The sequence below is a fragment of the Pleurodeles waltl genome, chromosome 5 (assembly GCF_031143425.1).
Source record: "Pleurodeles waltl isolate 20211129_DDA chromosome 5, aPleWal1.hap1.20221129, whole genome shotgun sequence".
Taxonomy (NCBI): Eukaryota; Metazoa; Chordata; class Amphibia; order Caudata; family Salamandridae; genus Pleurodeles; species Pleurodeles waltl.
The window spans coordinates 1319255583-1319282891 of NC_090444.1; the positions used below are offsets into that span (position 1 = coordinate 1319255583).

Here is a 27309-nt window from a genome sequence, read left to right on the forward strand (position 1 = left end):
CTTCCTGCCTGCATCTCTGAACATTAAATTTATAAACAGCCACCACTATTTCCGGGCCTCCTCCTTTGTCGTCCTTCATCACAACACTTCATAACTAAATCCCATCTGCCATTCAGAAAGAATTACGCAAAAAGTACATATGGTATGCTGTCGGCTTGTGTTCACGGCTGTCATTTGCAGCCAGGGGATTTATTTAATGAGATGTAGAGGACTTGGTACTTGCCAACAAGATCTTTACACATGAGAGAAAAACCCATACAATAAAACAGTGTACAAATATATTAAACCAATTTTATTTGTGGCTAGCATGTGATGAGGTGAGAAGATCATGGCGTGGCGTTCTGCTCACGAATTAATTCATCAGGTTAAAGTATTGACTGAATATCCCTAACTTTAGGCATACTTGAAGCTTAATATTTATACCCTGCACATGGAACCAAGTTCGTTTTATATATGTTCAACTTATGTGATGGTTATACCAGCGCCTATTCAGTGTGGTATATTCAGCGAAATTTGCGATTTGTGTGAATGATACTATTCAGACACAGCAGCATGTCTGAAAGGTCTTCGAATGAGGAGTAGAACATCAACTAATCCATTGACAGCTCTAGTTAGAGCTTGAGACCTGCAAACAAGAAAATGCACTTGACCACCTTCGATGAAGACACATTGATTATAGAGCTTCGTAAAACTAGCTCAGTGGGAAACATTCACAAAACAAACTAGCATCTAAGAGCCACTAAAGTATCCAAACATTTTCATCAAGTTCTAGTTCACAGGGTCAATATTTATGTACTTATGAATTCCAGTTATTGAAACGGAGAGGTCATGTCAAATTAATAGGGGAAACCTGTTACAAGGTGATGGCCTTACACAACTGTGGTGAACTAAGCTTTTACTTCAGAGTTGTCTAAACAAATCTGATTGGTCCAGTATTTATGGACCCAAAATTACTGGGTCGGGAAACACAGACTATGGTTTAACAGTCTGCGGATTCACATCTGAGGATGGGACGGGGCATGGACTACAAGGGAGCAGACAATGCTCCCACAGAAATGCAATAGCCTCCCTAACTCCCAGATGCCCTACCTGTCCCTACCCAAAAGCCTGACCCACATGGGTCACCTCACAGATACTTACCAATTCCTCAGAGCAGGTGGTAAATATCTGTATTAAACTCCCCAGAATTTGTGATCTGTCACCAAAAGCATGGTGACCTCAGACATCTCAAAGTGGGGTTTGAGGTGGGTTATGTGGAGTACCCTTAAGGGGCTTCTAGGAGGCTTGAGATCAATCAGGTAGGAGCCATCCCTCTTCTGCTTCTTCACCTTGTAATGGCCTGTCTAGCAATACTGGAGAGCTATGGGCCCTACAGGCTTTATGACCCACAACATATGGCCAGGATGAAACTTCACCAGACTGACCTTCTGGTCATACCAGTGTTTCATTACCTTTTGACTATCCTCAAGATTATATTTCACCTTATGCCACAAGTGCTGCAGCTGGTTGCAGACTGCCAGCACATATCCGACCACATTGTGAGGGGGTTTCCTTGGAGCTTACTCCTACCTCTCTCTCACAGGGTTGAGAGATCCCCTACCAGGGTGTCCATGGAGGAGTTCAAGTGGGTTAAACCCAACCCCCTCGTGTGGCACCTCCTCATAGGTGAACAGCAGGCATGGCAAGAGGACATCCCACTTCTGCCTCCTGGGCTCAGGAAAGCCCATAATCATACCTTTGAGAGTCCTGTTGAATCTTTCAACAAACACATTTGTTTGAGGTTGATAGGGTGTGGAGAACTTATAGAGTTTTGACAATCATCCCACAAGGATTTCATGTATGCAGATATGAAGTTAGCGTGTCTCTCAGACACTAGTTCCTTGAGGAACCTCACACAGGTAAAAATCTTCATCAGGGCCCTAGCCACTGCAGGTCTAGTTACTGACTTCAGAGGGATGGCCTCTCGGTAATACGTGGCATGTCCACCAAGACCAGGAAGAACCTGTTGCATAAGGCTGTCTTGTGAAAAAGGGGTGCCAGCGACAGGCAAGGGAGTCAGGGGAACCTTCAGATTTTTCCCTGGTTTCCTACTTTTCCTGACAGGTGGGATAAGACCTACAGATTGTAACTGAGGCTATCTTCATTTAGGGCCAATAGAAGTGGGACAAGTCTGGCAAAGGTCTTGTCCTGCCCCAGATGTCCTGCCAAGGGCATGTCGTGAATCAACCCCAGTAGGAAGGCCCTGTAACACTGGCAAATCATGAGCACATGGGCAGCTCCAGGTCCAGGAACCTTAGGCTCACTTTATAGGAGGTTTTCTCCTAATAGATATGGTGATTTCCAGAACTGTCACCTGTTGCTTGGGCCTCAACTTGCCACTTTAAGTCCTGTAGAGCAGTGGTTCCCAACCTTTTGACTTCTGTGGACCCCCACTTTACCATTACTGGAACCCGGGGACCTCCCCCCTGAACCATTAATGGAATCTGGGGACCTCCCACTGAGTCATTACTGGAAGCCAGAGACCCTGGCCTAAACCTTGTTGATGATTTGAACTGCAAAACAATACACAAAAATACAGAAATAAACCTTCATCGAACACATACACAAATGATAACACATTTTATTTAATTTGAGAACAAATATAAAAAACAAATTAAAAAAATGTAATACGAAGGTTGGAGCTTATATAAATTCAATTGAAGCCACACATCTGCCATACTGTATTCTGTTTGATGCACTTGCACTGCTCCCATGAATCAATCTGAGGATACTAATTACATTTTTAGCATCCAATTTCAAATTTCTTGATATTTACGGTATGTTTTGAAATGTGCAATTGCACATTCAGCCACTTTATTAAGATGCACTTTATCAATCTGTTAATATTCAATTTTATAAGCAGTCAAGGACCCCCTGAGGAGGCTTTGCGGACCCCCACGGGTCCGCAGATCACAGGTTAGGAACCACTGCTCTAGAGCTCAGCACTGTTTCTGCTCCTTCCAGAATTCCTCCTTGGTAGACCTAGCCGAGCTTCAGCTTGCCATCCAGCAAGCTCAGGCTTCCTAGCTTGGCAATGTCCTCCATCGTAGGCACATGGGTGGCTTCCTTGGGCTCCCATCAACCTGGACCATGGGAGCAATCAGGGGCTAGGTATCTGCACCCCTTGCCTTTCCTCTTCTTGGCAGCTACCAGGGCCATATTCCGGGCTTCCCTGACTTCCCTCTCGGGCAGCCAGGGACCCTGTGGTCATACAGACCCATTCAGAAAAGTCTAACATCTCCAGGTGTGACATGAGCTCCACTTCCTTCCATTATCTGCACACAGTGTGCTCTAGGTCATTGCCTAACAGACAATCCACATTCATGGCAGAGCTCACAGCTTCATTTAGAGAACCAGAACCTCCCACCTCCGCTCAAAAGGAAAGAGAGCTACTGAGTATTGGCTGTTACGGTTGTCTGCACCTATGACCTGGTGGAATGTAGTAGGGAGGACCTGCTCTGCAGACACCAGATGACACTTCACAGTAGTCATACTGGCTCCTTTGTCTCTCAGATCTTCCGCCCATTGATAGCGACTTGTTGCCTATACTTAGTAGTATTGGAATACATATGGGGTTTTGGTACCATCTTTCTTTCCCATAGAGACACTAAGGTATCCTCTGCTCTGTCTCCCAAGCTAACTGAGACCACCACCTCCCCAGGTGCTACACTTGCCAACCCAGGTGTCTACCCACGGGTGGGGGGGCTATGTCCTCTTAGGACATTTGGGCCCAGATTTAAGAGGGCCTAGCACCTCCTTGTGCCACATTAGCGCCATTTATTTTACACCAATGTGGCCCTAGGAGGCCAAAATCGCCTCACCCGATTTACAAAGTGGCACAATGTATGCATTGCATCATTTTGTAAACCCCTGCAACACATTATGCCTGAGGCATTCCACCGTTTGGGGGGGGGCAAAAAAATGTTGCAAAGAAATCTAAAAGATTTCTTTGCTCTATTTGTTGCTGCATTTTAAAAGCCTGCTCAGAGCAGGCATTAAAAGGGGGCACATCATTGGTTACAATTGGCCCCTAATTACTGTTCAGGGTTAGTGCCAAAAGTTTGGTTCTAACCCTGAACAGTACACCAATAGCTTCAAATTTGCTTATACTATTGCCTTCTACCCTGTACCATGGTGCACATGTATTTTTAATATGGCGCACACATGGTAGCGGGGGGGGCTCTAAGGGATGCAAGAAAAGTGGCGGTGCACTGGGTGTGGCAGCACTTTTCTTAAATCTGCTCCTTGGTGTCTCCCTTGGAGTTTCCCACTTGGAGCATTCAGCACACTGAGGGATGAACCTCCTTGTCTGTTTGCCAGAGAACCCCTTTCTTTTAGTCTCAGACTGGGACTGGTTACTATTGTGCCCTTCACAACTATTTTGGCACCTTTAGACAACTGATTAACTTAAAGGTTGTCTACCCCCTCTTTCCTCTGGTGGGACCCCTGACCACCTTTCTGGTGATCCGCCCAGACACCTTTTTGAACACTCTGGTGCTGACCCAGATGTCTTCATCTATAGCAAGATCCCTGGGGTCAGTGAGCTTACTATTAATTAGATGATGATGCAGGTCTGTAAAACAAATATTCAACATGTGCTCGCTTAGTATCAGATTAAACAGCCCAGTAAGATCATCAACTCTACTACCCGCACCAAACTATTCACTGCCTTGCTTGTGTAATAATGAAAATCCATCCAAGACTGGGTCTTCATTGTTTGGATGTCGATGGACCTAATGCTGTGCTTTTCTGAGGTGAGTCAAACTTGGATGATTTTCATTGGGATGCACTTCATCTGGTTCCCCATCTCTAGTGTAAGCAAGGTATTCCTCCTCACTGGAGGCATGTGTTTCCAGAGGGAGGCCCCCCAAATCCTTCTGGAACCCTGTGCATCTTAAGGCCTACCTCATAGGCAGACAACCACTTGTTTATGTGATCCCCTACTACCTAGTTGGGAGCCAGATCTTTAAGTATAAAAACTTTATTGTTTCCATCAGAGACTGTGGGTATTCTGCCACCATGGTTGCAGCACTTTGCTTATCTAGCTCTGATATCTAGCTCTCTGAGACTTAGCTCATTAGCCACTTTCCTTTCTTCCATGAAGAATCTCTTTTCTTCCATCTTTAGCTTGGCCATTTCCATCTGAAACTTCCTCTCTGCATTTCTGTCTGCCAGCTCCTTTGTGAAGATACACTGGTTCCTACTCTTGGATGGAGTTCTAACACAGGAGAGAAGTCTTCCCTCTCCTCTGAGTGCTTCATCTCAGGGCTGGTATCTTGGCCCTGTTCCTGCTCAGCCATATCATCCTTCTCATTACCATCCTCTGTTGCTGTCAGCTGGTGGACCTTCATCCATGCCCTCAGTGCTTTCTGGAGCTCCAACTTCGGGGTGCTTTTGTTATTTTGCAGACCCCTCTCCTTACAGAACTGTTTGAGCTCAACCACAGTGTAGTTATCCAGGTTAGCAAGCTCGAGTTCCATCACTGCAGGTATGGTCACAGATAGTCAGGTAGCAATAAGAGTAGATTTAAAAAAGCAAAAGAGCTAATTAAGGAGAATTTAAAAAACTAAAATTGATATCTAATTCTTTTACTGGGATTTTAGTGTAGCACAAAATCACTGACATAATATACACAAATATGGGAGAGGCACACCATAAGTAACATAACTCTCAATTTGTCCAAGAAGAAAATTAGAACTCCATATGTAATTTTCAAAATGATTATTCAATCCCACAGGTGCAAGAAAACTAGTTCGTAGTCAAAGCAATATTCTCTATTTCTTTATCCCAATATAAATGATGCACACAGCCACAATGTGGATGATGAACACAGGCAATAGATTTTGTCCCAAAGACAAAAGGACTTCTTCAGGGCAAATTATTAGTAAAATAGCTAATCTATCTAATAAAGAATTCTAATTCTCTTCTTGGACAGAATGAGAGTTGCTATATTATTTGTGGTGTGCCTCTCCAATTTCTGTGTATATTACTCTGTGATATTCTTTTTTTAATGGTTAAGTCAGGGAGTAGAGCACCTATGTTATGGATTGACTTGGAGTGCTATAACACACACCATAACTCCTCTTAGGTTTTTGTAACACAAAATCACTTTATGGTATTGCACAAGCACAAGTGCAAATCTCACTGCTGAACACCAATGTTGGACATCAGGTTACAGGTTGGGTGTGGGGGGGGGAAATCGAACTCAAGCAGCACCAACAATTTTTGTCAGGGTAAGGTCACTGTTTATCCTGAAATTAACCTGTTCTCAACCCTTTTGTAGCTTGGCACAAAGCAGTCAGGCTTAACTTAGAGGCAACGTGTAAAGGCTTATGCAGCACTTCAAGCAGTGATAAAGTGAACAAACAATACAAGACAAATTCTACACCAATTTAGAACAATAGTGTAAAATATGAAACATTATTTGACACCAAAATGACATAAATATAATCAGTAAAACCAGAGTGCTATAATCTTAAAGATCTTATTGAAAATACGACCTAAAAGCACAAAGCAGCAACTGTGGTTATCTGGCTGCACTGGACTGGTACAAAGCCCCAAGTTCAAGCCAACTGCAATGGAGTGAGGGCCAAATACAGTCCTTCTTGCAGAGCAGCACAGCAGTCCTTCTGACTGTTTCACAGGTCCTGAGGTTTATTGAAGAGTTGGGTCTTAGGGTCCATTACTTATACCTGGTGCCCACTTTGAAGAAGGAGAAGATTCTGGATATTCCTACCAACAGTGGTGTTTGGAATCCCCAGCCTCCCTGCCCTAGTCCCAGTTTGTTTGGGGTCACAATTGACTACTACTAAACTCAGTGAATGTGCTCAGGCATAACCTTTATGATGTGCAAGTTTGGTAGGTGACAGCTCCTCTGCCTCAACAACTCAGAGATGGGCCATCCTGCCAACATCTGTGATCCTTTGTCCTACTGTCTGGAAGCAATAAACAAAGACGAACTGCCAGCTACGCCTACTAATGTGACTCAGGATACATGTGGCAGGCACCAAATGGTTGGGAGAAAAAAAATGCCAACTTTCTAAAAGTGACATTTTCAGAACTGTGATTTAAAATCTGACTTTATCATTAAAGAGCGTTTTAAAGTAAATTTCTTTAGACACCGTTCTCAAAATTCCAACCTGCTCCCATTTGAAAGTTATCACTTATTAAATATAATAACAAAATTAACCCAATGTAATAATATGGGAGAGGTAGGCCTTGCACTAGTGAAAAACAAATGTAGGAGTTTTTCACTACCATGACATGTAAAAGTTAAAATTACATGTCCAACTTTTTAAATAGACTTCATTCTGCCCTTTTGGGCTGCTTTGGGCCTACCCTAGGGATGCCTTATATGCATTAGAAAGGAAGGCTTAGGCCTGGTGAAAGGTTTATTTTGCCAGGTTGAAATGGCAGGTTAAACTGTCAGCCCTGATACATGTTTAAAGGGATGCTTAAGTGGATGGTATACAGGGGCGGATCCTCCATTAAGATGGAGTAGCGTCACCCCCCCTCCCCCCACCAGCAGAGGAAATTGAAAAATTAAATGATATAAACATTTTTATTATCATTTCATTTTTTGCTAAGAGCTGAAATTTGGGGGTGGGGCCATAATAAAATGGTGGAGGACCAGGAGGAGTGGTGGGCACTTCTCTCACTGCGCATGTCAGTTTGGCCGGCCATTTCTCCAACCCAGTTGCTTTGCTGGGTGGAGAACAACAGCAAGCACAGGCTCCAGAAGAGCACCGTGCGGCGAACGACTACAGGCAGGTATGTTTTGCCGCTACTAATGGCATAATCAGTGCTGCAGGCCCACTAGTAGCATTTAATGTATATGTAGTACCACTGTACTAGGGACTTACAAGTAAATGAAATGTGCAAATAGGGTGTAAACCAATTTCACCATGGTTAAAGGAAAAAGTACATACACTATAGCACTGGTTAGCAGTCTTAAGGCCAACAAAAATGAGATCTGCAAAAATGGAGGAGTAAGGCAAAAAGCTTAGGGGAAGACTACCTTATGGCTGATATGTCTACCATATCCCTTTGGGTATTCCTCAGAACAGTGTATGGAAAGCAAATAAGACTATATAAGCCCATGGGTATGAATAGTTACATGAACAGATATGGTAACTCAGTTGGTAGCAATTTACCCAATTGTTGTAGTGTAACTAGCAAAGGATCCCATTCCTTCAAGATCTTCTTATAGTACAAAAAGCTTTAATGGATAGCCAAAAAAAGAAGTCTAAAATGATTTCAATTTACACCAAGACGATGCCTGAATTGGTAACGAATAGCCTCTTGGAGGGTAAACACACCCATGTATTGTTGCTAAAGGGTGAGCTAAAACCATTAGACATTTGCCTGATTCATTAGCAGCAATCCATGTCCTAGTGCTATGAAATAGATGCACTTTGTTAATTAGTGTTTTGCTCAAAGTTCCATCCTAAATAGACATGTAAAGGAAATGTGTATTAGCCTTGGGATAATTTCTTATGTACATAAAAAAAAGTGGAAAGAAATAATATGTAAGAGTGACTGAAAAGATCATATTCGCACAGCATACCTATCAATGTAATGGTCAAGTTCTAATCAAATTCTGAACTTGCTAAAAAGGCATTTATTTATTTTTGAAAGGCATCTTGGCATGCCCACTGATAGGGGAGGATACCATGTGTCTTCTTCCCAAGATGACTGGCACATCGTGTGCTAGTATTTTTACCCAATACTAATGTTTATCGGTGTTGGGGGTACAAATAACAATGTATCTTACCTGTGTTTTATTTGTAGCTACTTCTATTTATTTGGCATGTTTAACTTGCCTAAAAGTCTTTAGTATATGGTTCTCTGTGTATTCAGGGCCTGTAAGACAAAATGTCACTAGTTTGACCATGTAGAACACAACTCTAGACCTGCCATGGCAGTCCTTTTACAGATTTGACCTGGTAAAGTTAAACACTTCCCAGGCTTAAACCTTCATTTTATAGAGTTATAAGTCACACCTACAGTAGGCCTTAAATGCCCTTTGGGAAGGGTGCATGGTACTTAATATGCAGGACACATGTACTTACGTTTTATATGTCCTGGCAATGAAAAGTCTCCATAGCAATTTTGTGCTGTGGCAAGGTTGGGTTTGCATAGAGAAGCACTGGGTTACGTTATAACACCTTATAATGGCTAACTTTAACAAAAAACATTAACTGTTTTGGGTACTAAATCCATTGCAAATTTCTATTAAGTTAAGCCTGCCTGCTCTGTGCTACAGCTACCATGGGTTGAGTTCTGGTTTAAAATATTGAGACCTAACTGGAACTAGTACATAATTGTGACATTATTACTTAGCGAGCTTCCACACCCCATCCAACTAATAATCCACATTCTCACAGTAGGTATTTAAAAAATGAAATACAATTAAAAAATCAGTACGTATAATTGCACAGTTCAGTAAGGTATCCAAAGAAATATTCATACAAATTTGACAAGCTCATATTCACATTATGCATCCAAAGCAATATGTAAAATTTAGTAAAAGGAACATTCAGACATATATATGATACTTACTATGACAGACTCAACCATTGATTAATTCTTCCATCTTTCAATTGATTTTTTCTTTCTTATTTAGTCCATTGTACACCAAGAATAACAGATGTATTAATTTACATTCCCTCAGGCCCATTATTGCAGCAATGTCACCTCCCTGTGTGTTTAGGGTGATTTGTCTCCAAAACTAACCATCGGATATACCCCTCTTTTATGATTGTTGTTTTTAAAATGTTTCATTCATGGGGCTCCTGTAGTGTCTCATCATATTCAACTACAATGTGGTGGAATCCTCGTCTGCACCTTTTGTCTGGTTTGGCCCACATATGCTAAACCACATGGACATTTGAGCTTTAAAATGTTGTCATAGTGTTGCAATTGGTATGCCCATACAAGATGAACTTCCTATTGTTAATTAAATATTCTTTAGTTTTTCCATTGCCAAGTTGCAAGCTTTGCATTGTCCACACTTAAAACGTCAAAGAATGTGGTGCAAACTCCATTATGCACATATAGTTGGTTGATCTATGCTGGGCAATAGAGTGCTAAACTCAGTTTTTTACATTCTTACCCCTTTGGAGTGCAAACAAGAGCTTGCTTGACATCCCAATCTCATCCTGCAGGATGAGAATGAATGAGGTGTGGGACTAATGGTTACCAGTTCAGACATCTTGTAGGCTATCCATTGAAGCCATTTATACTATCATAGGATCATTTGCTATTTATGCTGGAGAAATTGAGTGGGTTGTTACGCACTGAGTAAGCACATCTATTTACGTAACTAGTCTCACACGTACGCTGATATAGTCTTATTTTCACTATGCGGGGTGCTTTCCAGACACTGTCCTGAGTAGGACCCAAAGCTATATAACATGTTATATTAAATGGATCATACCATTGTTGGATCAGGCTTGTGGCACATCATTACATTGGAATACAAATTGTGTTATTGTTACATGTCCAACTTAATTAATTTGGAGGCTCTGTGGCCAAGTCTCAACTTGAATCATTATGACAACTTGTTAAAATTGGTATCTTTCCTTTCTACATACTCACACCCTGCATAAGCCCCCATTGTCACTGATTAACCTTTGAGAAATGTATTGTTGGCGTAAGTGATGTTTACTAGGATAAGTAATATATACTCTACGAAGTTGAACCGTTAAGACTTGTGTGTTGGATACTGTCATTTTGACACAGCTATAGAGGATTCCTGGGTAACCTCTCTTGAAGGGCATTAATATCAACATAGCATATCCATAATAACCATACATATGTGTATACTGTAATATGCCCAAGTTCTGAGTAACTTAGGGTAACCCTATTGATTGTTACAGCTTCTAGTTCTAACTTGAGTTAGGCAAATCTTTGCTAAGTACTAAAGTAGTAGTCTATACTGTATGCTCATATATCAATGCACATCAGCTCTAAGAATCAATAGTAAATCCACTCCTGTATGGCTCAGTTAAAAAATTGCAAATCTACTGACAATCATTTTTACATTTGGAGTAGGTTGCTAATTTTCAGGCATACTCTATCTCCCAGATTGTCTCCTTGTTGGTTATGAGTATTTGGAGACTTAACTTTTTTGGCTTTAACTTAAAAAATAATTTTCTATGTAGACAACGTCTTTCTGCATATCTGCTTGAAATGCAGTGGTGTTCCCACTGATGAACCAAAAGTAAATGCATCCTTTTTTAAGGTGTAACTTCATGAGTGTTTCCAATGCTGGGAATGGTCATGTAAAAAGTTTTCTGACTAGACACACATTAAAACATTTCTATGTTTTACATGAATTTTGCATGGACGCTCAGAATAGTTTTCCCCCAGTAACCCTAAACCTAAAAGGGTGAAACATAGGCCGTATGGATGAATTATCTGCATTTGGAAGTGCACTTTCTAAACTGCACATATACTGACTCTGTGTATCAGGATGCAATATATAGAATCATAAATCCCTTTTTATGCACCTAGGATACAGTTAGGTGTGCAAAAGCATTCATGAATGAGGCATTTTGGATGTAATATTTTGTGATAGAGACTCAACATCTTCTAAATGAGAAAGTGGGAAGAGTGGGAGAGAAGTATCAGACTTTACATGATGCAAGGAGTTACCCCCTGGGTTTTCAACAATGGAAATCTGGGAGCATCTGGGGGTTTCCCCACCACTTATACATCAGTGCAAATCATAGCAAAGAGGCACTGAAAACCCCATTCTACACTAAGTTTTCAATCATCTTATGGGGATGCAGATACCAGCATTGTGAGTCCGTGAGATTGATCATCTCATATTATTCTTCAGCATAATAACACCTCTTAATGAAGTGTTTTAGATGCCCGGTATGTGTTATTTCGGCTTACTTTAAGTCTGTTAAAGTGTCATGAAATTCACTCGCAGTGCAATTCATCTAGCAGGCGACAGATCCCTCTTCTAAGTCTCATTTCCTGCCTTGCACTGTCAGAATACTATGCTAAAGTTCTCTTGTGCACGACTTTATCGAATGGCAGCAAAGAGCAACAATTTATGCAAGATAGCTACAATGACCAGACCATCGTTTTGGCTATTGGAGAGGATGTAGACTCTGCAATATTGTCTCAGTGGATGTTTGTCTTTTTTTGGTATCTGGGAATTGGAGCCTAATATAAATTACATTACCACTACAGCAATGTACTTTAACTTTCTGCTTTGCTATCGACTTTAATAAAACTTGGGGGAATTCTTTATCAACAAAGCGTTCAATCAGTGGGGTTGCAAGACTATTTTACACCTGTCCTCAATATTTCACATTAGGATTCTTCCTTTTTCACAGTCTTCTTTTTATGTGATGCATGGTGTATCTATGTCCTTAAATTCTCTAAACTTTCTATTTATATTTAATTAGTTTGTGTTTTTTTTAATCTTTTATCAAAAGGAATGCACAGCATTTTCCATAATCATAAGCGTGGTAATCCCTAATATATAATAACTGCTTGTCTCTTTCTGCTGTGACTTTAAATGCTTCTGTGTCCCTGCCTTTCTAACATCCCTGTGATGGAAGCCAAAGATGGTGTCTAATCAACTGCCTCATAAGTAAGTTTAAGATGTTGTTGTTTGCTACAATTAGTTTTTCGTGGGGGGAGAGGGATCTAACCCAGTTAACAAAATGTAGGAGCATATACTAGATTCTCGACCTTATGATTTCTTAGGACTCCCTTTTAATCATCACTGGAATCCGTAGACCCCCACTGAATCATTATTGGAAACCAGGCATGCTGGCTTAAGCAAATTCAATGATTTGAACCTCAAAACAAAATGGACACATACAGAAACAAGCATTCATCAAATACACAAACGAATACATGTTTCATTTAATTCACAAATACAAATTCAAACCTTTTCATTTTAATGGTACAGTTGGAGATTTACTAAATTCAACTGAGGCCACCCATTGTCCATAACGCATAATATTTGCATGGCTCCCACCAACTTAATTTTTAGCCCCCAGTTTCAAATCCCTTCACATTTATAGATATTTTTAAAATGTTCATCATTACGTTTTGTTTCTTTATTTATATTCACTTTATTAATCATTTAATGTTATTTTTTTTTTTTAAGCAGTTGTGGACCATCTGAGTAGGTGTGATGGACCCTCAGGAATCTCCGGACCACAGGTTAAGAACCACTGCTCTTCTATGTCACTCGCCACTCAGTACTGTTGCTTGCTGGATTAGATCACTGTATTTCCCAAAGAGGAAGTAAATACTATTTGTCAAATACTCAAAACCACCTTGAAGTACTGAACAAAATGGACTTTAAGTAACAGATAAGCCTTAGTAGTAAAAGGGTATTCCAAAATTCATGAACATATTCTGGTCGTGATTGGGTGTGAAACCCTGAATATTTACACTTACTATATCCCACAATGTCCATGTTTATTATTGGTGGAGTCACTTATTAATTCTTCGAGCTAAACTTTCATGTGTTAAAGTGTTTTAATAGGATTGTATGAGCCACCAGGATTTACAACCAATAAGGATGTATTTAATCCTTGTATATCACTGCTGGTGGAGGCAGTGAGTTGCATTTAATTATGCATTGGCACTCCAGTTAGTCTTGGATTTCTACACAAGTTCACTCTTCAGTATATACTAAAATGAGGCCATCTTCTCCCTTGGATTTTCAGTTTCTCTGAATTGATTTGCACTTTGTTTTGAAAAAATGACAGTTGTCAGAAGTCAGGTAATCTGCAAGGCATTTATTTTTAACGATTAGAGCACCAGTATCAAAGATGTGTACATGAGATGAAAGATAGCTAAAGAAATATATATTTTTAACATCCAGATTATTGTCATCAAAATATGGTGTTGAATTTGGAACATTGAGCACTATTTGTAGAACAGACATTTTTGAGCAACTGAATGTGTTCTTGGCTGGCCTCTTGGTGTAAATCATGACATCTGCTCCCTTTTTCAATTAAGACCGATGTGAAGTAGAAACTTACATCAAATCATTTTTATAAATTGTGAGGATTAGCAGATGCCATGACTCATACAGCCAGAATCCAGGCATTATTAAAAGCATGCATGGTTCAAAAAGGCCATTATACATTGTTCCAAATGCATCACTTGGAAATTGTTGCCACCTTATGTAGGAGACAGACACTTTGAACATTGATCTTCTGCGACATCACAAAATCTGAATAATGCTAAAAAGACATGGTACCATGCAGTGTATAGCTTATGCATCAGTCTTGCCTTCCAGCACAATTCCAATAGTCTTTCCGTACACATGTTCTAACACACGCTATGGTACAGAGTGAATATTCCAAACGTAAGGGAAGGTGTGGCGCAGCAAAAATGAGCATAAAATACGAAGTGAAAACTAACCTTGAAACTGCCCATTTAGGGTCAAATTCTCCTAAATTGGACATATGTCCCGTCGAAATGCCCGAGGAAATGAATGAGCATCCCAGCCCTGTGAGACATCACTTATGACTTAGAACTAGCTCAGTCAAAGTAGTGTTTTATAGGTCTAGCGCTATTTGGTACATAAGATATGGATAAGGCTTTTCTTCCAGCACTATCATAAGCACACATAATCACACACATTACCAAATACAGCAAATGTTCCATCTCGAAAGGGTCAGCCCAAGATATGAAATGAAACCTAACCTTGAAATATTTAACCTGGGACAGATTTTCTTAAATCGGACTTTCAGGAGTGCAAATGGCTTTTGTGTAAATTCCCATTTTTGTATTTAAAAATCAATTTACAGTCAGACAAGCGTGAATGCACGTGATAAATTACACCCCTGGAAGTTAACTTTATGTGCGAAAAACTCTCCTCCCAGAGTCGAGTGGTGAGGAAAAAAGGCTGGGGTCTCCTTGGAAAGTATGTGAGCACCCTAAAATGTGCCAGTTTGTGGGTGCTGACAAACATTTGCCTGACAATTTTCCACCCTCAATATCGACAGAGAAATACACATTTAAAAGGCACGAAAAACTATTTTTCCAGAGTGGGAAGGGGAAGTGAAAACTTCAAAACTAGTAGGGATGCAGTGGAAGGGTTACCCCCAAAAATGTGTTGCCCATAGAGAAAAGAAAAATGCACTTCTGGTCAAATAAGCAACATTAACATGTGTGCAAATACTTGAATAGCTGCAACTGTTGCAACTTCCCTGATAGTTCGGATTATTTTGTGAATTCCAAAAACTATGGTGCAAGCGTATGAAGAAACATATGGTAGTGAATTTAAACTATTTCTTCAATAATCATATCCTTTAGGTTACATATATTTCACTTTACAATTAAATTAACTGAGTATTTAATGGAGATAAACCTACCTTTAGGTAAACAGTGTAAAGATAAATGCTTACCTTTTGTAGGCTGCTGGAACAGAGACGTTTTCAGAACATGAGAATCATTCCCTTCTATTTATGTCACTTGCAGCTAAATCCTGAAACGAAAACAAACACGTGAATTTGATTTCAGGAAAGAACAAATACAAAAGGGCACGATTCACAAAGTAGTGGTCATTTTCGGGATTTATGCACACACGCACTGCAGAAATGCATGTTTAACAACAATCAGAATACGTCTAAGCCTTTGTGTAAGGTACACATGACTTTCTATTTTCCCTAACTGAGCTTCAATTGAGCCGCTATTTTGCTGAGATTAATTAAATATCTTTTTTCTTTTCATGGAAATATGTTAGCATGTAATTGATCTTCCTTTGTACACCCACCATGCGAAAACAGAAATATTCATTGACTTTCCACAATTCTACTGTATACCCACTCACGCTTGATGCAAGGGCACATGTGGCAAAGGAATTACACAAGTTTGAAAATAACCTAGAAGTTGTGACTGTCAGGGTGTTTACCTCATGCGTATTTGCACTTCTCCGCCTTCTGCTTTGAACTCCCTCCCAAAGGAAATGCACATCTACCTATTTATGTGGCATTGAGGAATGTGAGAAGTTAGCAAACATTTTGCAAGGTTTACACTCAAAATGGCACCATTGCATGAATACCTTTGCTGTTTCAGGTTCCTAAATGCCATTACCTGAAAACCTCAACCACATAGCCAAGAACAATCTTGAAAACATGACTAAGAAAAGTATAACCACAAATGTTGTAGAGGGTGAACCCGAAGTGTCCCTTACAGAAATGTGAGGTGGGGATAGGGTGGCATTCCAGGGTTTGGGGGCGGGGATTACCTTGAAATAAAAGGAGAAAATGACGCCAAACGTAATATAAACATTCTGATATAGGTTTCTGTAGGAAAGTGGATTATTAGTAGCTGAGGGTATTCACCCTCAGCTAGTAATATTACCACAATCACTAATAGATTTAGTCAAGTCTCAGTAAAGTAATCGTTGCTTAACCCTGGGTAGCTTGGCAAATGAGCAGTCAGCTTAACCTAGGAGACTGATATGTGTAAAGTATTTAATACCACCAAGACAGTAAATAAATAAAAGATATAACACAATAAAAATCCAACATCAATTTATGAAAATAGAGAAAATTGTTATCTTCAGAACAGCACCAAAATGACAAAAATCCAATGTAGGGAATCGGAGATGAATTTCTAATGATTTAGGTAAAAATACCACCAAAAAGCGCAAAGTGCCAAATTAGATATCTGGTCCTGGTGGACCGGAACAAAGTCCCAAGTTCAGGCCAACCACTATGGAGTGCAGGCTGGAAACAGGACCAAGTTAGGTCCTTATGTCTTTGGTGCTTCGTCTGGCGGCATTTGCTTTGCGAGGCTTTGCGTCATTAGGCATCCAAAGTGCTGCAAGAGCTCTGATGCGAGATCCTATATCATGTTGCATCTTACTGTGTCAGTTCCACGGAAGCTGTGCAGTGAGGCTTAGTGAGGCTTCGCCTCAACTTGCATCAGTCCTATTGAAGCTCTGCGGCAAGGCTTTACTTCATCTTGCTTTGGTTCTGTTGAAGCTGGCAGCTGAGCACAAGGCTTGTCGAGGTTTCACATCAATTTCTATTGGTTCTGATGAAGATGGGGGAGATACGTTTCCTCTAGCACTGGCCACATCTCTGGATTGCCACTTGGAGCCTAGGACTCAATCCCCCAAAATGCATACCCACGTGCAGGGGACAGGGATAAAGGCTCAGGTTTTTGACAGCGAGACAGTGTGTAAGCTGATAGTGCCTTATTGAGAAACTGTTGCCAGATTACCAAGGTCGATGTTGTTATCAGTACTTGTGTGGGATAATTTGTAGATGTTGCAATTTACAGGTGAAACCGTAGAAGACACTGAAGTTTCTGTTGGCTTGATGAGGGGTGTTACTTGGCAGAATCGTGTGGTATTAACTAGTGTTCTCACAGATTGATTTCGGCCATTATCCCTTAGACATCAAGTGGTCCAACCTCTGACTTTACCCCTTTGTCCTTATGCTTTGCTGAGGTTGGCTTTGGCTAACACTTATTTTCTAATTCTAAGAAGACTCTGGATTACCCTTCTGCATTGCTGACACCTTCCCCATTAGCATAAAATTTGTTTTTCTAGAATTTCCCTAACATTTTGACATTTTCCCCAGTTTTAAATGATTAACTTAGGTCCTGAGTTAGATTACTTTAGACACTACTCTTGCTTTGGAAAGAAAATAGAAGCTTGTTCTCTGAACATCAAATCTTTTTGCTAATTTTCTGTATTGCTGTAATTGAACTTCTTGTATGCCTTATGCTGATGCGCCTAAACTTCTTCAGGAGATTTGATTATCCTGTTGTGATTTTGTATCTTTACAATATTCTTATGAAATTGGTTTCTATTAACTTGACGGTTAACTTGTAATACAACTCTTAACTTTGTTCCTGATTCATGGGCCTCATTGTGTTGCCTAATGTATTACTCTGTTAATTGGAAACCATTGTGACTAATGCTAGCTCCTTTCAACTTTTGGTTAGACAAGAAATGACCATCGTAAAAACACATTTTTGGAATGGTGAGAGTGCAAAGGGCTCGGCACTCCATCAACATTTTGGCCTGAATTTGAGAAAAGTGGCGTGGCATCCAATGCAGCACCACTTTTCTTGTGCCCTTTAGTGCCTCCCTACCGCCACCATGTGTGCACCGTATTTAATATTTGGCACACCATGGCACAAGGTAGGGGCAATAGCGGCAACATTTTTGATGCCATTGATGTACTGTGCAGTATTAGCATCAAAATGGGGGCGAATCCTGCACAGTACTTAGGGGACCATGAAAATAATGGTATGCCCCCTTTTAACGCCTTCTCTATGCAGGCGTTAAAAATAGCCGCTAAAAATGGCGCAGATTCCACTGCGCCATTTTAGTGGTCCCCTTAATGGGGGACGCCCCTCTTGCATACATTACACCTGACGCAGGCATAATGTGGCACAAGAGGTTACAAAGTGACACAATGCATGCATTGCGCCCATTTGTAAATTTGGCTCTGCAAATTTAGCCTCGTTGGGCCACATTAGCGTAATAAAAAATTACGTTAATGTGGCGCAAGGAGGCACAAAGGTAAACATACACTTTTGTGTATGTTTACAATCGCTTGCTATTCACAAAGTGATTTACCAGTAGTATCTTTATGAGGAGTGAGTCTCTAAACATAAAAAGATAGGTCCTTTTATGTGCAGAGACTCCGCACTTGTAAAGATACCATTTGCAAATCCATTTGTGAATATCAAACAATCTTAAACTTACATGGAAGTGTAAGTTTACCTTTGTGAATCAAGCCCTCAATGTTCTTTCATGACTCTTATGCTTGAGGGATAGCTCTGCTACTTTCAGCCTGATATTGTGGAATCTCTGCAAATGTTGATTTTTCCGTCATGCCCATTCTTGGCCATTCTCTATGCAGATGTATGTCAGTATGCCTATGACTAAGTACAAAGCAAAGGAATGCTTCCAACAGCTGAAATTTTACAATTCATAATGCAGGTGATAGGAGAGATAGATACTGGAAGAGGCAGGATCATGGATGATGGCTTATAGGGAAGAGGGGACAAGCAACGTGGCTCACAAAAAGAGGCTGGGCAGTCAGGGGGGTGGGAACTTTGTGGCTTGGTGAGGGGGGGTTGGGTGTGAAAGAATCGAGTAAAAAACCCTTCAATGATATTATGCTTGAAGGAGGCATGATGGAAAAATGAAAGGTAGTGTATTTTCTATGTACAGGATGATGATAGATACATTTTAACAAATGATCAATGGCATACTAAGATTATTGTATCCTTCTTCATAGGTATAGTATGTGGAAAATGTGACGGGCTGGAGTCAAGCTTGCTTAAAATGTCATGAAGGATCAAAAATATTTATGAGTGTTTCAAACTGCTTGTAAAACCGACTAATTTGAGCCAATGTATTTAAATATTGTGCTGTAACATGCACCAGTTAGTTTGATCTTTTAAAAAGTGTTCTTTGCATGACATTTATTTCCCCTTCCACCTAAACTTGTCTTACGTGTGAGGTCTTGCTCTCTTGTTGCAGTGTGCTGCAGCCCCACACACAGCGGCAGCCACTGCAAATTTCAAGGGGAGGGGTGAGGGGAGTGGATAGAGACGAAGGGGATGGGATAAAAGAAACTTACCTTACCGCCGTCTCAGTATTCCCTCCATGCATTCGCTGGGACACCAGCACAGGCTCTCCAGCAATCCTAGTGCTGATTTCATGCCAAACATAGCATAAAAGCAGCATCAGGACTGGTCTGAGCGGAAGTCACGGCCGCTCAGACACAGCTCTGGGGCCTGTGCAGTTTCGCCAGCTCATCTGTGAACACAGCTGGGCTGGAGAAACATAAGTGCACATGTGTGTTTGGACGGCCTGAGACGGCCGGCCAAACACAAATGCGCACTTTGGTACACACCCCTTTCCTCCCTTCTCCCACCTCCCTTTGCCTTACCCCACCCTCCCTGTACTGCTGGCTGAGCCAGCAGATGAAAATAAAACGATAGTGCAACTATTGTTTTAGTTTTCATCTCCTGGCTCTTGACCAGGGGGGTGACGCTCCTTCAACATAGCGAAGGCGCCGATCCTATGCACATTATGGGCTCCCCATCTGTTAGCCTGTGTATGCTGTATCCAATAAGGAAGGATACTAGATCAGTCAAACAACTGAGCTTCTTCTGTGCAAGAACACTCCTTGCTAGGGTACAGCTGATAAACAAGTACAAATACATTAAGATTATAATATATGGTAGTGACTGAAAAATTACAGTACCTAAAGAAGTAGCAGGATATGCATCAGTTAAAGGATAAGCCCAACTGAAATGTAGGTTAAGCCAGCATAATTCACATAATTTTGGGAACTTTGCAATATACTTATTATCCAAAGAAACACCATGTCACGCAATTACGTGCCAGTCACGCTAAAACTTTACCACAAGAACTCACAAAATAACATGACCAGCCAGAACACAAGAGCTTTTTGCCTCTTCTATGTTTTTTGTGCTATTTTTTTTACTGTAAAATGTGTTTTTGTTTCAACAATTAAGGCACAGTTTCACTAAAATATGGTGCTAAATGAAGGATTTCACATTTCAGGTCATTTTTCCGAAATTTCACGTAATTTTGGAAAGCAAATTTAGCAAATTTCCCATACCTCTATTAAAGATCCTCCATGAAAACCCTCCAGTATTCCCATGTCCCAACTAATTGAGGTACCTTGCCTCTTTTAGTTTCTATTTTGTTTTTTTTAATTACATTACTATAAAATAATTCAGTACCATGGAATTACAATCTCTTGATCTGGATAATGATCTGAGAACAATACTAAGAAATTAAGAAAAATAGGCAGACTGACTCACGTAGATGGATGTAGAGGCAGAGAGAAAGAGACAGCTAGAATAATTCATGCTTTGTGTTATTTTACATCAAAAACTTAAAGCAGATGATTGAAGACAATGAAAAATAATTATACACCTTAAATAGCTTTTGAATATGCTTCTAAAGCTGAAAACATTAACAATTATAATGCTTTTTCCAAAATGCATTAAATGCGATTGGTGACTTGTCAGTGTTTCAAGAGTTCATTTTTTCTAAAATTGTTTCTGCAGCTCTGTTTCTAAGGCTGTAGCATACAATATTGTTACTTAGATTAAAATATACCTCTATCCTTCAAACTCCTACACCGCAGTCGTAGTGTTATTTACAACAGTTGTGTCAGTCAGAGTAGCACTGAGACACAGTGAAGACAGGCTCGCATTAGTGAAAGCAGTCTTTTGAGGGGCATCAACTGCAGGCACTTTGTTGCACTGGCTAATGTACTGTTCATGTTGAACTCTAGAAACATCCACCAGATAGGTGCTTCACACTTATACCAAAGGACAGTTCCAACTACTCAGATTATCTCCGCTTTTTTGATTGATCTTGGGGTAAAAGACACCAAACAAATCACCGGTGAATTAACAAAATGAGTCCCTTTATGATGGCATGATCGAAAATATAGCTGCAGGAAACATCCCTTGTAGATCACTCATCCTAGAATCAAACTCATTTTAAGGCAGCATGATGGCTGAAGTTTATATTCATCCAACTCCATCTCAGATCATCTCCAGTAGTGCTCCTTTGTATGGACTGGTCAGTCGACCACTTGCCAGAGAGAAATGAGAATCTGCAATACATTAATGCTGCACCCCCCTGCATGTATGTGGATGTGGTATGTATGTGATATTTGTATGAGCAAATCTAGCCAAAAAGGCAGTGGAGAGCTGCAAAGCATTGAAGGGAAGCATGCAGTCAACGGGTGATACGAGAGGTAGTGTTGGACTTGGCCCTCTATGCAGGTTCTTCCCCAAACGTTTTGCCTTCACCCCTCCTATTTTTTATGAATTTGTTTTTGTCAGCCTTTGGACTCTGCATTTCACCACTGATAACCAGTGCTAAAGTGCTTGTGTTATCACCTTAAAACATGTTTAATTGACTTATATCCAACTGGCATATTTAATTTACTTGTCTGCCCTTGTAAAGTGTCACTATATATGCCCAGGGCCTGTAAGTTAAATGCTACTTGTGGGCCTGCAGCACTGCTTGTGCCACCCACTTAAGTGGCACTTTAAACATGTCTTCGGCCTGCCACTGCTGAGCCTGTGTGCGCAGTTTTACACTGCCATTTTGATCTGGCAAAATAAACCTTTTGCCAGGCCCAAACCTCTTCTCTAAAATATATGTCTCCCCTGGGTAGGCCCTTGACAGCCAAGAGGGCAGAGTGCCATGTATTTAAAAAGCAGCCAATGCGAAGCACCAGCTTGCCCATCTGTGAAACCTGGCATGCTGCTTGTGCCATGCGGACCACCATCCACGACGCTCTCCTTGCTCCTCCTGACCTTCTCCAATATGAACAGGACTCTTGGCACAAAACTTGAGAAGGTAAATCTTCAGAAGGGCTAATCTGGGACTGTATCCTATCCGCACTCCATCACAGTCAGTGTCAATTTTGACTTTGACATTGTCCAGCGTGATCAGATAGCCAGGGTTGGCACGCTATGCTTTTAGGTGCTATTTTGTACTTTCTTCTTTAAAAATTAATATCTCCGGTGCAATTATTTGGAGTTTTATTGTTTTGGTCTTGTTAATTTTATTAAATGTTGCTCGATTTTTCTAACCTTGTGTGGGATACTTTTTGTGTGGTGTTTTCACTGTTTTACTGTTTGAAGTGTTGCACGAATACTTTGCACATTGCCGCTCAGTGAAGCCTGCCTTCTCTGTATCAAGCTACCAGGGCATGAGCACAGATTAATTTAGGGATTGCTTGTGCCTTACCCTGACAAGGGCTGTGGTTGCTGCCTGAGCAGGGCTCGAACCTCAGTAAACCAGTAACCCAAATTCTCACAGGTTGCTATTGGTTTTTTACTGCACTGTGATGTGTTGTTATTTAAAGAGATGTGTCTTTAACACTTAGCTAAATTGAAGCAGTGTTGGGGTGGTACTTATCGATGTAGTTTAGTCACAGATCCTTGGTGCATGGATGGAACATGCTTGCTTCCTTGTGTTTTTTTCCTTTAAAGGATAGAGCTTTGATGAAGGACAAGGTTAATAGATTGTCTTCTTTGAAGTGGATTTGAAAAAGTAGAGTATGACGGCAAGATCTGAGCGAGATAAGGATATAAAGGTTAACTATTATGGGATTATAAGGAATGCATATGCATATGAGGAGAAGCAGACTTAGGGGGTCATTCTGACCCTGGCGGTCTTGGACCGTCAGGGCCACGAATGACGGAAGCACCGCCAACAGGCTGGCGGTGCTTCAATCCCCATTCCGACCGCGGCGGTAAAGCCGCGGTCGGATTGCCGGGGCCGGCGGTCATCCGCCGTTTTTGCCCCGGCTGGGAGAATCCGCCAGGGCAGCGCTGCAAGCAGCGCTGCCCTGGGGATTCTGACCCCCGTACCGCCAGCCTGTTTCTGGCGGTTTTCACCGCCAGGAAGAGGCTGGCGGTAACGGGTGTCCTGGGGCCCCTGGGGGCCCCTGCACTGCCCATGCCACGGGCAGTGCAGGGGCCCCCTAACAGGGCCCTGGCCTGCTTTTCACTGTCTGCATGGCAGACAGTGAAAAGCGCGACGGGTGCAACTGCACCCGTCGCACCGCCGCAACACCGCCGGCTCCATTCGGAGCCGGCTCCTGTGTTGCGGCCTCATTCCTGCTGGGCCGGCGGGAATGTCAGAATGGGGGTGCGGAATTTTGGCCGCGTGGCGGCCAAATGGCGGTTTCCGCTACCGCCGCCCACCAGACTTGGAATCACCCCCTTAGTGTTTTTCCAGGAAGAACAGGTTTGTGACATTACATTTTCCTGTGAAGTGTGGGATAGGTGGGTCAGGCAGGGGTTGATGCAATGCTCAATTGTCTTGAAAAGTGTACTGCTTCTGTTAGTGGCTTCATTGATGCTGTTAGTATAATACTTTGCTTTAGTTCATCTATTGAGCTGTCTGTGAGATGCATAGAGGTACTTCAGTATCATGAGGCCAACAAGAGTTCTGGGTTTTTTCAATTTTTCTTTCCTGTCTGTGGATGGAGAGTTTATTGTCTGTCAGGTCTTTTAAGTACCAGGGTGGCAAGGGTTTTGGCATTTACTTTCATGTTTCATTCGAGCAAGGACGGGTCCAGGAGCTGTCAAAGAGTTTTCCACAAAAAAAAAAATTTTCATTTAGAAAGATAAGTTAATGTTTAGGTTGTAAATGGAGAAGTCTTTGAAGTCTCTGAAGATTTAGTCTTCTCTTTCAGGTTGTCCTTGGTTTGTTGGTAGGATACTGAGCAGGGAGTGTGTTAGCTGGGTGATGTGCTGCATCAGGTTGAATGTATAGATGAGATTTTATTTTAGCTGGTATTGTTGCAAAGGTTTAAGTCGTCCAAGAGAGTGTTGTGGGTGTATTTGATTATTGAGATGGCAAGGAGATCTGAGAATTTATCAATCTAATCTTTGTCTTGCTCAGGAGGCCTGTAGCTGAGATGGAAAGTGGTGGTCTGAATTACAGAGTGGGAAGTGACATGACAGTAACTCCATGGTGTTAAGTATCACTTGCTTGTCTTCTGTACCACGAGATCAGGACAACTTATGGTTGACAACAAGACCTCCTCTCTTCTTAAGTATTCAGTCCACATGATAAATGCTGTAACCTGTGGGAAGAAGGAATTCTAGTATCTGTGAAGATGTGAAGGTAAAACATGTTTCTGTGATGAAGAGGGCTGGTGGGAGGTGAGTAGGTCTGCAATACCTGGTGCGTGAGGTACTGCAGAGCGAGAGTTAATGAGCATAAGATAGAACGTGTGTTCTTTGAGTGTGTGTGATAGCTAGGGAGCTATCTGTGAGGTAGACTCAATGTACTGTGAGGATGCTATGTGGGTGTTTGTATTGCCTTGGTGTAAATGTGGGGATTAGCAGTCAGGGTAAAATGTGAGGCACACAATTATATCTTACCTTGTAGGTTTCAGTGTAATAAGGATTCTGGCCCTGAGAGATCTAAACAGGCAACATCCTTGTCTGTGTACACTGTTTTTTGCTACAATATCCCATCCACTGAAATATAAATCCCATTCTATCTTATAGCATTTAAATTTTGGCGGACAGGATATGTGTCACCATTGTAAATCATCTGCCGAGTTCTAAATCAGGCTCATAATTTTTAACAAATATTTTTATTTGCCATATAATAAATAAATAGCATTCTTACACAATATTGCTTATAGCTTTCTTTTGATAGCATAATCACAATGCTGTTTAGGTCTTGTATCATTATGTTTAATATAATTGACATTGTAATAGTATTTCTTCATAAATCAGTTGTGTGATTGGTGCCGATATTCATACCCTGGCCAAGTAAACTTATTTAAAGTTCATATCAGTGCCATACCCCTATATTTGGTACATTTACCACCTATTATAGTATGTTTTTCAGGACATCCCCTAGCCTCATAAATTGGATTCCAGAGAGTACAACTCCTATCCATGTTCGCACTCCAACCATCTATTGATGAAGGATCAGCTGCCTTCCAATGCTGTACAAATGTCTCTCTTGCATACCATCAGGACCCAATCTTATTAACTTTCACCCCCTGTGTAAACCAAACATCTTCTACAAGGGTGAGCAAGACTATTAGGGGGTTATTTCAAAGTGTCGACCATGAATCACCCAGTATTCCTGTTTAGCTGCCCACCAGAAAGGATGTATACCCTCCACCACCATATGATGTGAAGAAGTCTCCAAACTCACTCACACATCAGAAACCATTTGGATCAGGGTACTCCTATGGATGCACCATAGGCCTATGGGTAAAATAGAGCTGATGTGTCTATTTTAACTCGATGAGTCTAAGTCTTGTGGAAATAGAAGCCTCCGTTGGAGCCATAAGTGTGAATCTCCAATCCTCGTCCCCAATCGGATCCTGGTCTGCCTCTTAGTCCCTCTTGATGTTGGGGGAAGTATATGGTGCATTAGTTATTATTGACTGATAAAGCTAAGAGATCCGTGACTTAGAGGACAATCAAGTCATGGTCAGTTTAGCATATAACGGATTAAGTCCAGGAATGTGCAGATCCGGTTTCATGTAAGATTGGATTGTGTAACACAGTTGTAGGTGTGTGATGTGTTTTCTCTGGGACAAATTCGTTTTTCAGTTCTTCAGACGATTTCAAGACATTATTTAAAACGACATGGCCTAGATGAGAGACATATAGGAAATACCAACTGTAAAACCCCTGCAGGTTGTCGACCTGAAGTAGTTGAATGCCCATTCATTGGGGAGTCTTGCCTGTCAGTTTACCATTCCATAAAATTACTATAAGAGCAAAGTTCCAGGCATGGATTAGTGTAAGAGTGATTGGGGCTATCTCGGTTGGTAACCTTCTGCCATATAAATAGTGCACTGGAGGTTTAACTTTCATTGCCCAATGTTCTGATTGCTATGCATGGTCATCTGGTGACCCATCAACCTTATCATTGACAATGAGAACATGACCCACAAAATAGTAAGAGTGGAAATCCATGAATGCAAGGCCATCATTAGAGACTGATTTACAGGATTTTGCAAATGCCACTTTATGATGTTTGCTCTGCCAAAAGAAGGTTCTCAGTTGATTAGTTATGGATATCATTGTTGAATTAGGTATTAAACCCGGTGGTTCAGAAGGACAAACATACAAACATTTGAAAGAACTGTCATTTGAAATAGAGCTATACTACCCAGTATGAATAGTGGTGAGGTCCCCCACAGTTGTGCGTCTTTCTGTATACATTTGAGGAGTGGCAGTACGTTCCCGAAAAATACAATGGTCTCCAGCCAAGTCACCATCATACCGAAATATTGAAAGTTGTCTTGGCAAAACCAGTGTTGTCAGCACTGTGTTAGCCTGCTCAAATATGAAATAGGGAGATAGGTTAAATTCAGGAGTAATGGATGTCAGCCAATCTTTCAGAAATACCTCTAGAACTCTTCCTTTGACTCCCTTTGGGAAGCTCATAAATCATAGGTTGTTCCTCCATGAGCAGCCCTCTGAATTTTCTGCTTGCCCTGTCAGGTCAGCAAAGCTTGTTGGAAGTTGGGCTATTGTAGATCAGAGGTCTTTGATTGTGTCTTCTAATTCCAAGATCTAGGTTTCTGCTTCTGTGATCCTACTAACTGCTTTTGGTAGGTCTTGTCATAAAAGGAAGACATCTATGTCCACAGCATTGAGTTGGACCTCAAACATTCTTTTAGAACTCTAAACTGTTTTAAGTACGAGGTCTGTTGATGTGTAGGACTGGCCAAAGATCAGAGAAAGGGCCGA

At 41.2% G+C, this 27309-nt stretch overlaps 1 protein-coding gene across 2 annotated transcripts in view; it reads right to left on the reverse strand.

Moving 5' to 3' along the window:
* HTR1E (5-hydroxytryptamine receptor 1E) overlaps nucleotides 1-27309 on the reverse strand; it is a 1159229-nt gene that overhangs the window by 741514 nt on the left and 390406 nt on the right. For both annotated transcript variants that reach the window (XM_069235572.1, XM_069235571.1), the window contains exon 2: nucleotides 15438-15517. The gene's annotated coding sequence lies outside the window, so the exon portion shown is untranslated. The remainder of the gene's footprint in view (nucleotides 1-15437; nucleotides 15518-27309) is intronic.